This window comes from Heterocephalus glaber, unplaced genomic scaffold, assembly GCF_053883595.1.
Source record: "Heterocephalus glaber isolate CG9 unplaced genomic scaffold, H.glaber_assembly_v1.0 deba00001606, whole genome shotgun sequence".
Classification (NCBI taxonomy): domain Eukaryota; kingdom Metazoa; phylum Chordata; class Mammalia; order Rodentia; family Bathyergidae; genus Heterocephalus; species Heterocephalus glaber.
This window is the reverse complement of record NW_028258377.1, coordinates 26,319,408-26,331,984: the sequence shown is the minus strand read 5'-3', so window position 1 is coordinate 26,331,984 and position 12,577 is coordinate 26,319,408. Positions and strand designations below refer to the sequence as shown.

The 12,577-nt window shown below is 36.0% G+C and overlaps 1 long non-coding RNA gene across 4 annotated transcripts in view; it reads right to left on the bottom strand.

Annotated features, from left to right (window-relative positions):
• Nucleotides 1–12,577, bottom strand: part of LOC147822971 (uncharacterized) — a 272,936-nt gene that overhangs the window by 122,580 nt on the left and 137,779 nt on the right. Inside the window, exons 4-5 of one of the 4 annotated variants that reach the window (XR_015444800.1) lie at nucleotides 9,405–9,450; nucleotides 7,282–9,202 (exon numbers count right to left, since the gene is read on the bottom strand). The exons of the other annotated variants lie outside the window; for them this stretch is intronic. This is a non-coding gene — a long non-coding RNA (uncharacterized LOC147822971). Of the gene's footprint in view, nucleotides 1–7,281; nucleotides 9,203–9,404; nucleotides 9,451–12,577 lie in introns of those variants that run through there. 4 annotated transcript variants of the gene reach the window in all.

Here is a 12,577-nt window from a genome sequence, read left to right as displayed (position 1 = left end):
ACAATTGAGGATAATTTTCTTAAGATCTAAAGACCTTTATTCTATGTGCAAATTCCCTTGCTGCATAAGATAACCTAATCATAGATTCTAAGGATCTGCGTATGGCATGATTGAGAAATCATTATACCTACTACAATACCAAATCCAAAATATAGGCAAACAGTAATGAACACTATTAGGCCAGACAAAACGTATTCCAGCAACTTGGGAGGCCAAAGCTATTCTAAAATGGAGGCCAGCCTGGGCAACATAGCAAGATGCTGCCTCAAAATAAAAAATAAAGAGTACTGGAGATGTATCACAAGGCAAAAGCATCAAGTTCAATCTCCAGTACAAAAGACAACAAAACAAAATAACGACAAAAAACCCACATATCTGTGGTTCTCATGTTGACTTCGAGACAAAATTTGTAATCAACTTTAGGAGACAATTGTTACCAACAAGGCCAATACTGTGCTATAATCATTCAAAATAGAATGACCTTAAGTTGACTGACATGAAGATAAATATATTATTAAGAAGAAAAAAATGGATATTCAGTTTTATGGTCTTTGCTTCTATATGCATTTGCTATTACTACATATAGGTCAAGGTCCTCTACCATGGAATTTGCTAGTATATGAATATAATTCATAATCAATCTTGTTTACAATGTTCCTACCTTTTCCAACACTGTTAGACTCATTACTATTGTGTACACTGCCTTGAAGGTAGTTTAAATAAGCTGTTTTCTTACTGAACTTGATTTACATAATCTACTAAATATAGTTATTGGGTCAAAAGACAGAATTAATATTAATCCACAGAGTAATTTATCATTTGTTTATTCTCATTAGTTTATGATAAAATGAGCTATGAAACTACTTTAAAGTATATTGGCATTAAAATCCTTTTACCATTTTATTTATATTTTATAACTTTAAATTTCAATGCAATTTTTACATGCTAATAATTTAAAAAGCAAAACAAACATTAACATTGAACAAGACTGGCAAAAAAAAAATTGTAACATTTCCTCATCAATTTTCTCTCACTATAGACTTTTTTTAAACATCTCCAAATATAAGGAGAGGTAAGAGACTAAGTTTGGAAAACCTGGTTTGAGTCTAAGATAAAGAAGTACCTAAGTGGCTAACTCCAGACGAAATACTGAACTCGCTAAGACTTGGTGTTCTCCTCATAAAATGATTTGTAAAATATGTTTACTTGTTTCTCATAGGTTGCTGTAATGAGGGAGATCACTAACATAAAGTACATCTGACAGTTCATAATACTTAGCATGCTCTCAGCAAAATATTAAAATAACTCTGGTCTTAGCTCAGAAAATATGTTTGGTTCACAGAGTTTACTAGTTATTAATCCTCCATCAGGAAAATCCTTGTAATTCATTATGTTCTTTTCTAATTTCTAATTTTCTCTTAAGAAAATTAAATTGCTAATACTATTAATTATTATTGCCACTTTTTCAAGTACTGACATGTAGAAATTCAGTTGTTTGCATTATTGCACTGAAGACTAATTTATAGTCATTAGCGCTACATTTATTAAAAATCATTAAATACCAAGTCGAGCTGAAAAGTATTTAAGATAAAATATAAAATAAAAATATAATTTCACACAAATATAACAATGTTAATACATATGTGTGAACTTTTATAAGCCCTGAAGGCAAATAGAAATAATTTTTAGTGATGATAGGTCGATTATTTTTTTTTTCATAGTAATATATCAAGTTTTTACAAAATTAAGTTGCTAAAAATCCTTAAGAATTGGCAATAAGTTTTTTATATGTATATATACCTGTCTAATAAGTTTACAGAAGAAGTCATTATTTGCAAATTGAATTTTAAATGTTAGAAGTGACCTTAATTAGAAATCATTAGGCCAGACAGTTCTTATTCTGTGTTTAGAGACACTGGGTGGTCCATGCAGGCACGCTGGGTGTAATTATGAAGCAAAGTTGCTTTGAAGCTGGTAGGAGTCTAGGCTTCTTCCCCCTCTGCTTCTATTGGTGCAGTCTCACTCATATTTGTTTCATATAGTTATAAATTTTATTTCAGAAGTGGTTCCAGGTAGCCAATTGCGTAGTTTGTTATTCTGGACTCATAACCCAGTTCTATCTGTCTCCCAAGTTTTAGAAAAGAAAAAAAATGAAAATTCTTTTATATAGAAGGAATGATCACACACACCAAATATTCCATTTGCTCTCCTATGCTTCTCAGCTGCCTTGCAATTAGATGGAAACAATAATTGTTTTTTGCCAATGAAATGTGAGCAGAAATGATTATACGGCACTTCTAGGATAAAGCAATAAAAGTTCATACACAGTTCTCTAATTTCTCATTGCCAGTGACGAAGCAAATGGGAAGCTCATGTCATAAGCATTCAACTCCACAGAGGGAAGCCATCATCTGTCCGTTCCTGAGTGATGATGTGGAGTAGGCCCCTCCACTCATCTACATTGAAGATGTAAGATGCGTGAGAGTACACTTTAGGCTAAACGACTAAGTTAATGGGGTTACTTTCTGAATAACCTAATATATTCTTCCAAATTCACCTCATTCTAAAAATGAAGAAACTGGGTTGCATATAGTAGAAGCAAGCAGTTCAAGGTTACTCAGATCTGAACTGAAAACCCAAGTCTCCTAAACCACCCTCCCAATTCAAATTTCCATTATATCCATCTGTCTGGTTTTAGTGGCCAAAACAGAATAATAAGTCACAATTTGGGGGATGGGTTTAAATATTACCTAATCCAATCTCTTTAAATTCAGATGGCAGAAGATTATGAAGATATTGCTGAAAATTAGTAATGGAAATCTCATTATATATAGGATTAGAATATTCTTGTTTCATAATTGTTACTGTAAGCAATTTCCTTCTAAAAACATGACATTGTAAATAATTTTCTTAAGTCATTTTTCTCATTCTATGACAAAATACCCAATACCCACAACTTAAAGGAAGAAAGAGTTTATTTTGGCTCATGTTTTGGAAGTTTCAGTCGTTCGTTGCCTGATTGACAGCAGGGTTGGTGCATAAGGCTTTGGGGGTTATACAAACCATAACATTCTACACCTGGCCCCCAAAAGACTCATGGACATCTTTTCATGCAAAATACATTTAGTCTTTGTCTAAGAGTTCCCACAGTCCTAAAAGTTTCAGCACTGCTGAAAATTCCAAGTCTAAAGTCTCCTTTGAGACTCAGAGCAAACTTTTAGCTGTAAGCCCCTATACAAAATCAAAAATAAAGTTAAGCACTGCCAACATGCAAAGGGACAGGGTAAACATTCCCATTCCAAAAGAGACAAATACAGGGATAGATAGCAATAGGGCCAAAGCAAGACCAAAACTCAGCGGGGCAAACATTAGAGCCTGTGGGTCAGTGTTCAGCACCAAGAGAAGGCTGTAGTACAATAGGTCCTTGAAACAGCTTGGGTGGTCCTGCCCCTATGGCACTGTTAGTTGCTGCCTTCATGGATTCCCTCTTGAGGTGGCTTTGCTCACTGTCTGCTCTTTTCCTCAGTTAATACCTAATATTCCTGGCATGCCCAACTTGCTGGGCTTCTCCTCTGTAAATTTCAGCTTAACTCACAGCTTTACACATCATCCTCTTTGGAACACACAGTTTGGCCTCAGAGGACTTTCTCTGAAATCTCTGTAGAAACCTCTAGGAGCTCAACACCAAAGTCTGCAGGCAGCTCCAGCAAAAGCAATAGCCAGGATCTTCTGAATCATGGCTGCAGAGGCTTCTGAGTGCCCTGGAAGCTGAGCACTGTGAAACAAATCCTGGTAAACCAATTTCTTAGGTGGCCATCCTCTAGTAGGGTCACCTGGGGCTACCTTCTCAAAGAAAAGCCTTTCATTTTTGCGGACAAAGGGCTGAGTCCTGCTCTTCCCTGGGATGTCGCCAAGGTATCCTTCCTATTGTCCTGATACAACGCACTTGGCTTCTTTTTAATACTAATCTTACTAGCAACCAAGCTTTCCTCAGCCAAAATTTGATAGACCTTCTTTTCTGGCGAAGCTAAAAACTTTTCAAATGGGCTTTTTGCTCTTGATTTTCAGGATAAATCTGGCTAAAAACAACAAGCAGTATCCATGACACAACCTAAATTTAGGGTTGCTTTGAAATTTCCTGCACCAGATTGTCTGCCATCTTTAACTTCAGTCTCACCCAAAGTCTCAGGACATGAGCAAAATATAAACTTTCTGCCAGAACATAACACACATGGCCTGGAGTCCAACTGCCAATGGAGTCTTCATTCCCAATTGAAACCACTTTAGCCCAAACTTTATAATTTGCCTTTTTATAGTCAGCAGTCTTGTCTTCTGAGCTCCAACCAAAATCTCCCATCATGTTTAGCCTCTAACATTCTAGGGCTGCTTCTTCAGTCAACATCTAAAAACCTTTCCAAACTCCTCCCAAGAACTACTTCCAAAGTCTTCTGAGCTACATGCTCAGGTAGTATCACAGCAATGTCTTCTCTTGTAAGAAACTGTCCAAATCATCTTTTCATTGCTGAAACATAATACTTGACACTGATAACTTAAAGGAACAAAGGTTCATTTGGGTTCATGTTTCAGAAATATTAGTCATTTTTGGCTGGCTCCAGCCAGAAGCCACCTGGAGGGTCCTTGGACCTGGAGGGAGTAAAGTTGCTCAGGTCATGGCAGCCAGAAACAGAGTGAAGGGAGTAAGTAGGGAGGGAGCTATAGCCTACCAGGCTCTGCCCCCAGTGACCCACCTCTTCTGACCAGGATCCACCTCCTACTATCACATTTACCAATAGGGCCACCATGATTCAACTACCCTTCAAAAGCTCCACCTATGAGTACATGAGGTGGTGGAGGGAACTTCCAGATATAAAGCATGACAATGATGTAGCAAAAAGAAATTCATACCACAATTAATTTTTTGAACCATTTCTATGTAGTAGACACTGTGGTACATGGTAATTACTGCAAAAACAGGTGTATAATTATTCTGGAAGAAACACAAGCATGAGTCCTGTTCTCATGGAACTTGTAGACCAATGAAGGAACACATACATGCACATCCATGTGCACACACACACACACACGCACAGATGTATTTTTAAAGAAATAGTTACAAACATAAATCTATGACAAAATTTTATAAATTCCATCAAAAGAAAGAAAAAGGAAAGAAAAGAAAGACAAAAAGAAAGAAAGAGAATCCAAAGGGTGTAAAACAAGTAACTTGACTTAGCTTAAGGAACCAAATAAGTGGAAAAAGAGGGAGGTGGCAAGGATAACATATATATTTCTGGTTTTCCATACTGATAGTTTAGAGCATTATTTATTAAAATGGGAACACTGGTAAAAGTGCATCTGGTTTGATAAAATGAAAGGGGTGCAGATGAAATACTTACAGGTTCCATTACAGAACATCTGGAGTTAGACAGACATGTCAATATAAGGTCCACACAAAAACATATATATGTACGAAAATGACAGGAGAGCTCGAAGAAGTGAATATCTCAATAGAAAATTGTCTTTTAAATGAAGAAACTGGAGAATGACAGTATTTTACAAAGCTAGGAGGACAGACCCTACCTGCCCATTCATTAGTCACTGGCAACACAGATTGCAGCTGAAATTCACCAGTTCTTGCTTCCGCCCCCTTTCCTTTCACATTTGCCATTGGACACAGTCTGTGATCTTTACCAGAAAGTAATCCTGGCTGTGCAGTCTTGAAGCTGCTGCTTGAGACAAGTGACAGAAGTGGCTGGCCTTTTAATTCATACTCTTCTTCCACCATTCTTCAAGCCAGATGTGCTCCAGTACTAATCAAAGGTTTTCTTCGGGATTTTAGGATCTATCCAAAAAATTATAATCACATGCTGTATCGTTTTCCCTCCCCTCTTTCTCAATGTGCTATATCTTGTGGCAGGACAGCCTGAGTCTTTTTGAAGACTCTTAGAAAGATTATTCAGTAGCACTATTTTCTTTTCTTTATTTTCAAAGAAAGTCTTTAAAATATTTGTAAGTATAAAGTTTAGACGACAATCACTAGATCACTACAACAGCAAAAATGTTTATAGCTAAATGGAGGCACATTGAAGCAATACTCTTAAGTGAAAAGAATAGGACACACATGTAAATACCAAATAGGTTTTCTGGTCTGAGAAAGTGAAAGTGTAAATAAGGGTCAAAAGGTATAATCAAGAATGTGAAATTGAAAGAAAAGGTCCAAAGGGGAGGGGAAGTGGGAGGGGTTGGGGAAGGGAAAAAAGGGAATGGGATTAATATAAGAAAAGGAAAAAGTGGAAACAAAGTCTTTGTAAATGGAGAGGGGTGGAGGGGGTGAAAGGAGGGCAGGGAATAGGGAAAAAATAAGAACCAAGATACATCATGTAAAGGTACAAGATCCCAATAATAAATGTCATCATATTGTATACCCAAAATATACCAATAAAATTAATTTTTTTTAAATATGGGATGTAAATGTACCAGTAATCTAATATTAGGAAACCAGTTGTCATCAACTAGCTACATGGCCTCAATCAAGTGACAATCATTCTCGGACTCAGTATAATTATGTACATAATTAGGCTAATACTTAAGTTTGAGATTTTGCAATTATGAATCGGTCTCAGTATAATTATGTACATAATTAGGCTAATACTCAAGTTTGAGATTTTGCAATTATGAGCAGGCTCACTGTGAAATGGTTATCAACTTCTCTGAGTCCAGTTAGACAGAATACACTCATAAGTTACATGAAGCAGTTTATTATATACAGACAATAAAAGCTGGTACCCAAGAAAGCTGCCAAAAGCAAATGGAGTCTTCACAGTACATGCTGTGCCAAGGAACCCTAGAAAGCCCTCTCTGTGTATTCCCCCTGCAGAAACATGACACATGGGCTAAAGAATTGAAGGGCATCTTGTTTCTAGGTGGAGACTAGGAGAGAGCCCAGTCCTTTATAGTCATGTTGCATTTGCAGCACACCATATACTTATTCTGGAGAATTACAAGTGGGAAAGGAGGATCAGTGAATGAGTCCAAGACCACCCAGAGAACCATCTTGCAACCATAACTTTAATTAAGAGTTTATTTATGTATGGTATTTAGAAACTTAATACATTTATAATCCATATTTTATAGACTAATTTGTTTCTGCTTAATAATGTACAACATAAAAGCTACTATTTACTAAGTGCAAACTGTACACCAAACATTTTCCTAAGTACTTTATGACTATAAGTTAATCTAATGTTCACAAAACTCTATGAGATATTTACATTAAAAAAATGTTTTTTTAGAAGAGAACACTGAACCAAGGAGTTGTCTGCTCAAGGTCATCTAGGTTACAAATAAGAGAGCAAGTTTTGAAACTCAGCAACAGTGTTCAAAATCCATAATCGTATCCATTAGGATACAATGCCAAGGCTGTAAGAGTATAACGTAATTAACAGTTAAGGATGCTACTACTGCACACCTCTTTTCTTAGGGTCAGTGTTAATGCTTGGAAATGTTTCCATACAATGATAAGAACATCCTTCTTCAGTTGAGCTGGATTTATAGGAATCCATGTTGTAGGGAAAAATGGAAGAGCAAGGGCACAAGTGTCCAGATTAGCAAGAAGGATGAATATGTTGATGAGTTAGGGACAAGCTAAAGGCTCGAATGTAACACTGAAAGCACAGTGAACTAGAAGCCAGGAGTTCCAGCTCTGCTTCTACCATGCTATACATCATTGCCCATCAAATAGTATATAAAATGAGAAGTTGGCTCTACAGTCCAGACTAAATTACATTATGGTAGTCTGCAAAGACTGTCCAGTGTAACTGTATTATTTTATTAAAATACAGAAGCAAAATCTTTAGCCACAAAGGCAATATCATTTCATTTTATTTTTTAATTAAGTTTATTGGCACATTTTAGAAATATATAATGATCATGTTCATCATAGGGAATTTGTATCTATACATGACATATCTTGGTTCTTTTTTTCCCATTCCTGTCCCCTCCCTTCAACCCCTCTGCCCTTTCTTATATATCAAAGGTTTTTGTTTCCATTTTTTCTTTTCTTTGTTTTTCCTTCCTTCCTTTCCCCTCCCCCTTCCCTAGTTCCCCTTCCCATTTGAACATTTTCTTATTTCACAATATCTATTATACATTTTGATCGTTATTTACACTTTCAGTTTCTCACATCAGAGAATCAATGCAATATTTACACGTGTGCCCGATTTATTTCACTTGTTTCACTTGAGTATGATCTCAAGGTACATTCATTCACCTACAAATGTCTCAAGTTTATCCCTCTTTATAACAGAGTAATACTCCATTGTATTAAAAAAATCACATCTTCTTTATTCATCAGTTGATCAGTATTTGGGCCATTTCCAAGAATTAGCTATTACAAGCTCTGCTGCTATAAACATAGGTGTGCATATATCACGGTAGTATGTTAATTATTTAGGAAGATACCCAGCAGGGGAATAGCTGGGTCAATTGGGACCTCTAATCTTAGCTTTTTTAGGAATCTTCAGATTTCCAAAGTAGTCGCACCAGTCTACACTCCCACCAACAGTGGAGAAGGGTTCCTTTTTCCTCGAAGCCCTGCCAGAATATAATGATTTCTTGATAGAAGCCATTCTTTCTGGAGTGAGATGGAATCTCATCATTGTTTTAATTTGCATCTCTCCAATAACCAGTGATGTTGAACATTTTTTCATATATTTATTTGCCATATGTACTTTTTCATCTGAGAAGTGTCTATTCATTTCTGATGCCCATTTTTGGATTGGGTCTTTAAATTGGGAGGTCTGGTTTTCTTTAAATTCTTTAATAGATTCTAGTCTTTGAGGAACAGCAGTCAAAAATTTTTTCCTACTCTCTTAGCTCTGTTGCTGATTTCTTTTGCTGTGGAAAGGCTTTTTAATAAGATAAGATCCAAGTTATTGATTCTTTGTTATATTTCCTGGGAGATCAAGGTTTTGTTCCAAAAGCTAATGTGATAAAAACAGCATGGGTCCGGGTGGGGGTGGGGGGACAGACCTGAGGATCAACGGAACAGATTAGAAGATGCAGAAACAACTCCAAACACACTCAGCCATCTTTTCTTCAACAAAAGAGACAAACACCTTCATTGGAAGAAATGTAGTCCCTGTAATAGGTGTGCTGGAAAAACTGGCTTTCCCCATCCTGAAGTCTCTCACCATGCATTAAACTAAAATCAAAATAGATCAAGGATATAAATATTAAACCAGAAACAATAAATCTGCTGGAAGAGAGAAAAGGTAAAACTATTGAAGACATAATGAGATTGTTTTAAATTAAATTTTTCATTAAGTATTATGATTGGACAATATCTTACATAATTTTAAAAAATTGAACAGAGTTATTTTAATATGGACAGGGGAGTTTAGTACCTGGGTATCTGCAACTAACCAGTTCTTCACTGTAAAGCTGAAAGTCCTGAATCAAAGAGACAATTTTAAATTATTTTCCTGGTATAACCTTTAACATTTTCCTGGTATAACATTTAGCTAAGATAATAAACTTTTGCAAACAAGTTAATGCCATCTCTTTAACCATTTAGGCAACATGCCTTAAATCCATTGCTTTCAGGAGAAATACTTGAAAGATAAGCAGCTGGTGACATTATGTAGGGCAAATCTACCACTGACAGCAGGAAGCCTCTGGGGATTGCTTCTTTTCTAAAGACACATGGCTAAGTGGTGGCTAGAAGTTCCAGGGCTTAGCTTCCTGACTTTCTGATTTGTCTGCGTAGGAAACTTTCCACTACTCATAATTAGCGCCCTCTGGACATCTGTTTTCCAGAAAAAATATATAAGCCATAGAAAGATTAAATCTAATTATTATGATTTCTATTTCTGGGGCAAGTCCTTTTCATAAATAATTACGTCTTAGTTCAAAACCAGCAAATTTCAACCACTGGCTCTATCATTCATAATAATGACTAGATTTATAACCCGTAAGCCCATCAGCTGCAGAAGGCTAATTAGGACTTTAACCAAAAACATCACTACATGAACTACTCCCTGAAGTAATCATACCATTTGGCTACAAAATAACCCACTTTGTACCCAATAAATCCCCTATCCTGACCCTAAGGGCAATACCAGAAAGAGGACTCTGTGTGAAGTGACCCTTAGATAATGGCACTTCCTTAAAAGTTTTCTGAGGGTATATGTATTTAAAATGTGGTAATGGAAATTATCGCAGAATAAATTACTAAAAACCACAGTGGATAGGCATGTTCATAAAGAGGAGAGTTTGAAGAAAATAAGACAAATTGCTAAAATTTGTTACATATGTATGGTGATTACAGGGACCATTTATTTTTTGTCTGAGCTTTCTGATATACTTAAAATAGTTTATAATTGTTTAAAAAGAATTTTGAATTCTAATTAGAATACCAACTACTACTCCCTCTGATATTGTACGCTAAAAGAATTCATTAATGCTTTATAATGTTTTCCTATATCACTGACATCCTAATTCCCTGAAAGACCTCCAGGGAAGGAGCCTCTTTTTGCTGGCTTCTTACAGTCTCCCCCCCGCCCCCCAGAGTCTAGTTCAGAGCTTGCCACACAGAAGCGCTCCACGCATGTAGTCTATTGGCATTTTATCTATTTCCACAGTGAGATTGTTTGTGAAGGATGGCTTTGGCTCCATCAACGGAACAGACAGTACAGTTTAATTTAGCAGATCATAAAGTACTCTGCAAAACCAACCCAGAAATGAGGCTTTGACAGCAGGCGGGACAGGTTTGTAATTTATGATGTGCTCCCAACCAAAATTTACTCCCAAGAGTTAACAAATGGCATGCACACCAACAAATCATCCCTCATGCGCTAGGTTCTGCCCAGCTCAAAGCAGACAAAGCTAATCTACTGCCTTTCACTCCACTCTGCAGTGTAATTGGGTAAATTAGCAAGAAAATCTGACCTACAGTGCATTTCATACACAGTTAACTATAATAATGCATATGCTGTGGTTCATTTACACAACTCAATATACCTATTTTCAGTGGTTGATTTTACCTTTTCTTATTGATTCAGTATCATTTTGGGAGCTAAGATAAATTGATAACTTTGAAAATGCATCCAATAGTTTGTATCCTTTCTATGTAGGCTTCCTTGAACTTTCATCGAGTCATTATAAAGGACCAAAAGAAATAATCCCTACCTCCCAATATACCACCATACAGTAACAATTTCTCTTTATAAATAACCCAATTTTAAAATCTAGTGTTTTCATAATTTTGAAAGAAGACTAAGAAATAACAAAAGAAGAATGAGAGATTCTAGGTGCCTGAAGAATCAGTTCCAAGATTGGTGACAAAACATAAGAATTTAGAGAGAATTGCATCGAAGTTGATCATTTTTTGCAAACCTCTAACATCTGACATTAGAATTCTCATATTTTTGGGAATTATATCTGTTGTGATTTGTTATCTTGTCTATGGCATATGAAGAAAATTCAACCTCACATACATGAGAGCCGACAAAAAGGTCACTAAGTTTAAAAGAAGCAGCTACTTCAACTTGCAACTGGATCAACTAATATCCTTCACTCCACAGCAGAAGTGCTTTATGTAGAGTTCCTACTGTGTAAGAGCATTAAAAAGATGTGTACTAAGCATTGAAACTCATTAAATTAATTTCACTATGCATTAAAGATGCTGTTTAACTGTACATCTTTAACTAAGATGCAATTTAACTATGAGTGTGTGGTGAAGAATATAACGACTGCTAGTACAATCAATGCCTTTCTGTTATGAAAATATTTCTGACCTGTGTACCCTGAAAGGACCTCCCTAGATGTTCCTGGGTTTCACCCTGAGACCTACTGTCTTAGAATTTAGCACACATAAAATTCTGTACCCTGTGTGTTGCTTTAAGATTACATATAAAGATAAAATGTTTAATGTTCTATGCTTTTATCTAAAAAGAATTTTTTTTTGCTCAATGTTTTTCTCAGAAACAAAACCCACTTTCAGAGCTCCTACCTCTTCTCCTACTGGCTACTATATGCTGTCATGGAAATAACCAATAGAACTACTTAATCTAGGCTTTTTACACATGAGGAAATTGAGATCAAAGGGGGAAAATTGACTAGAATGAGGCTATAACTTTTAGACGCCTGGTTCCCAGCCAAATCATGTTTTATATTTGTATGTATGTGTCTTTCCAACTGTGTGATTCCTTTTTATTAAGCACATTCATTTCTCGCTCCCTCTATGTAATCCTTTTCTTAATCATAGATAGCAATGCCTCTTGCTTATATGTTGCCAGTTCAAACTAAATCATCTTTAAAATATTGCCTCTGGGTGGTCTGACTACATTTAAAAGCTGTGTTCTAGCCCAAAGCAATTAAAAAGGGTGTAATATAAATCTCTGAATACTGAAGTTTAAGGAAAAAACAAAATGCATATAACTCCTAATTATCTTTCCATGAATTTGAAATCTTTCTGGAGGACAAAATTTTGTTTAAACGTGAATAATTGCAGTGCAGAGGAACTGTGTTCATCCTGAAATGCTGTCTCTGAGGACAGCATGTACTCCACTCTTCAGAG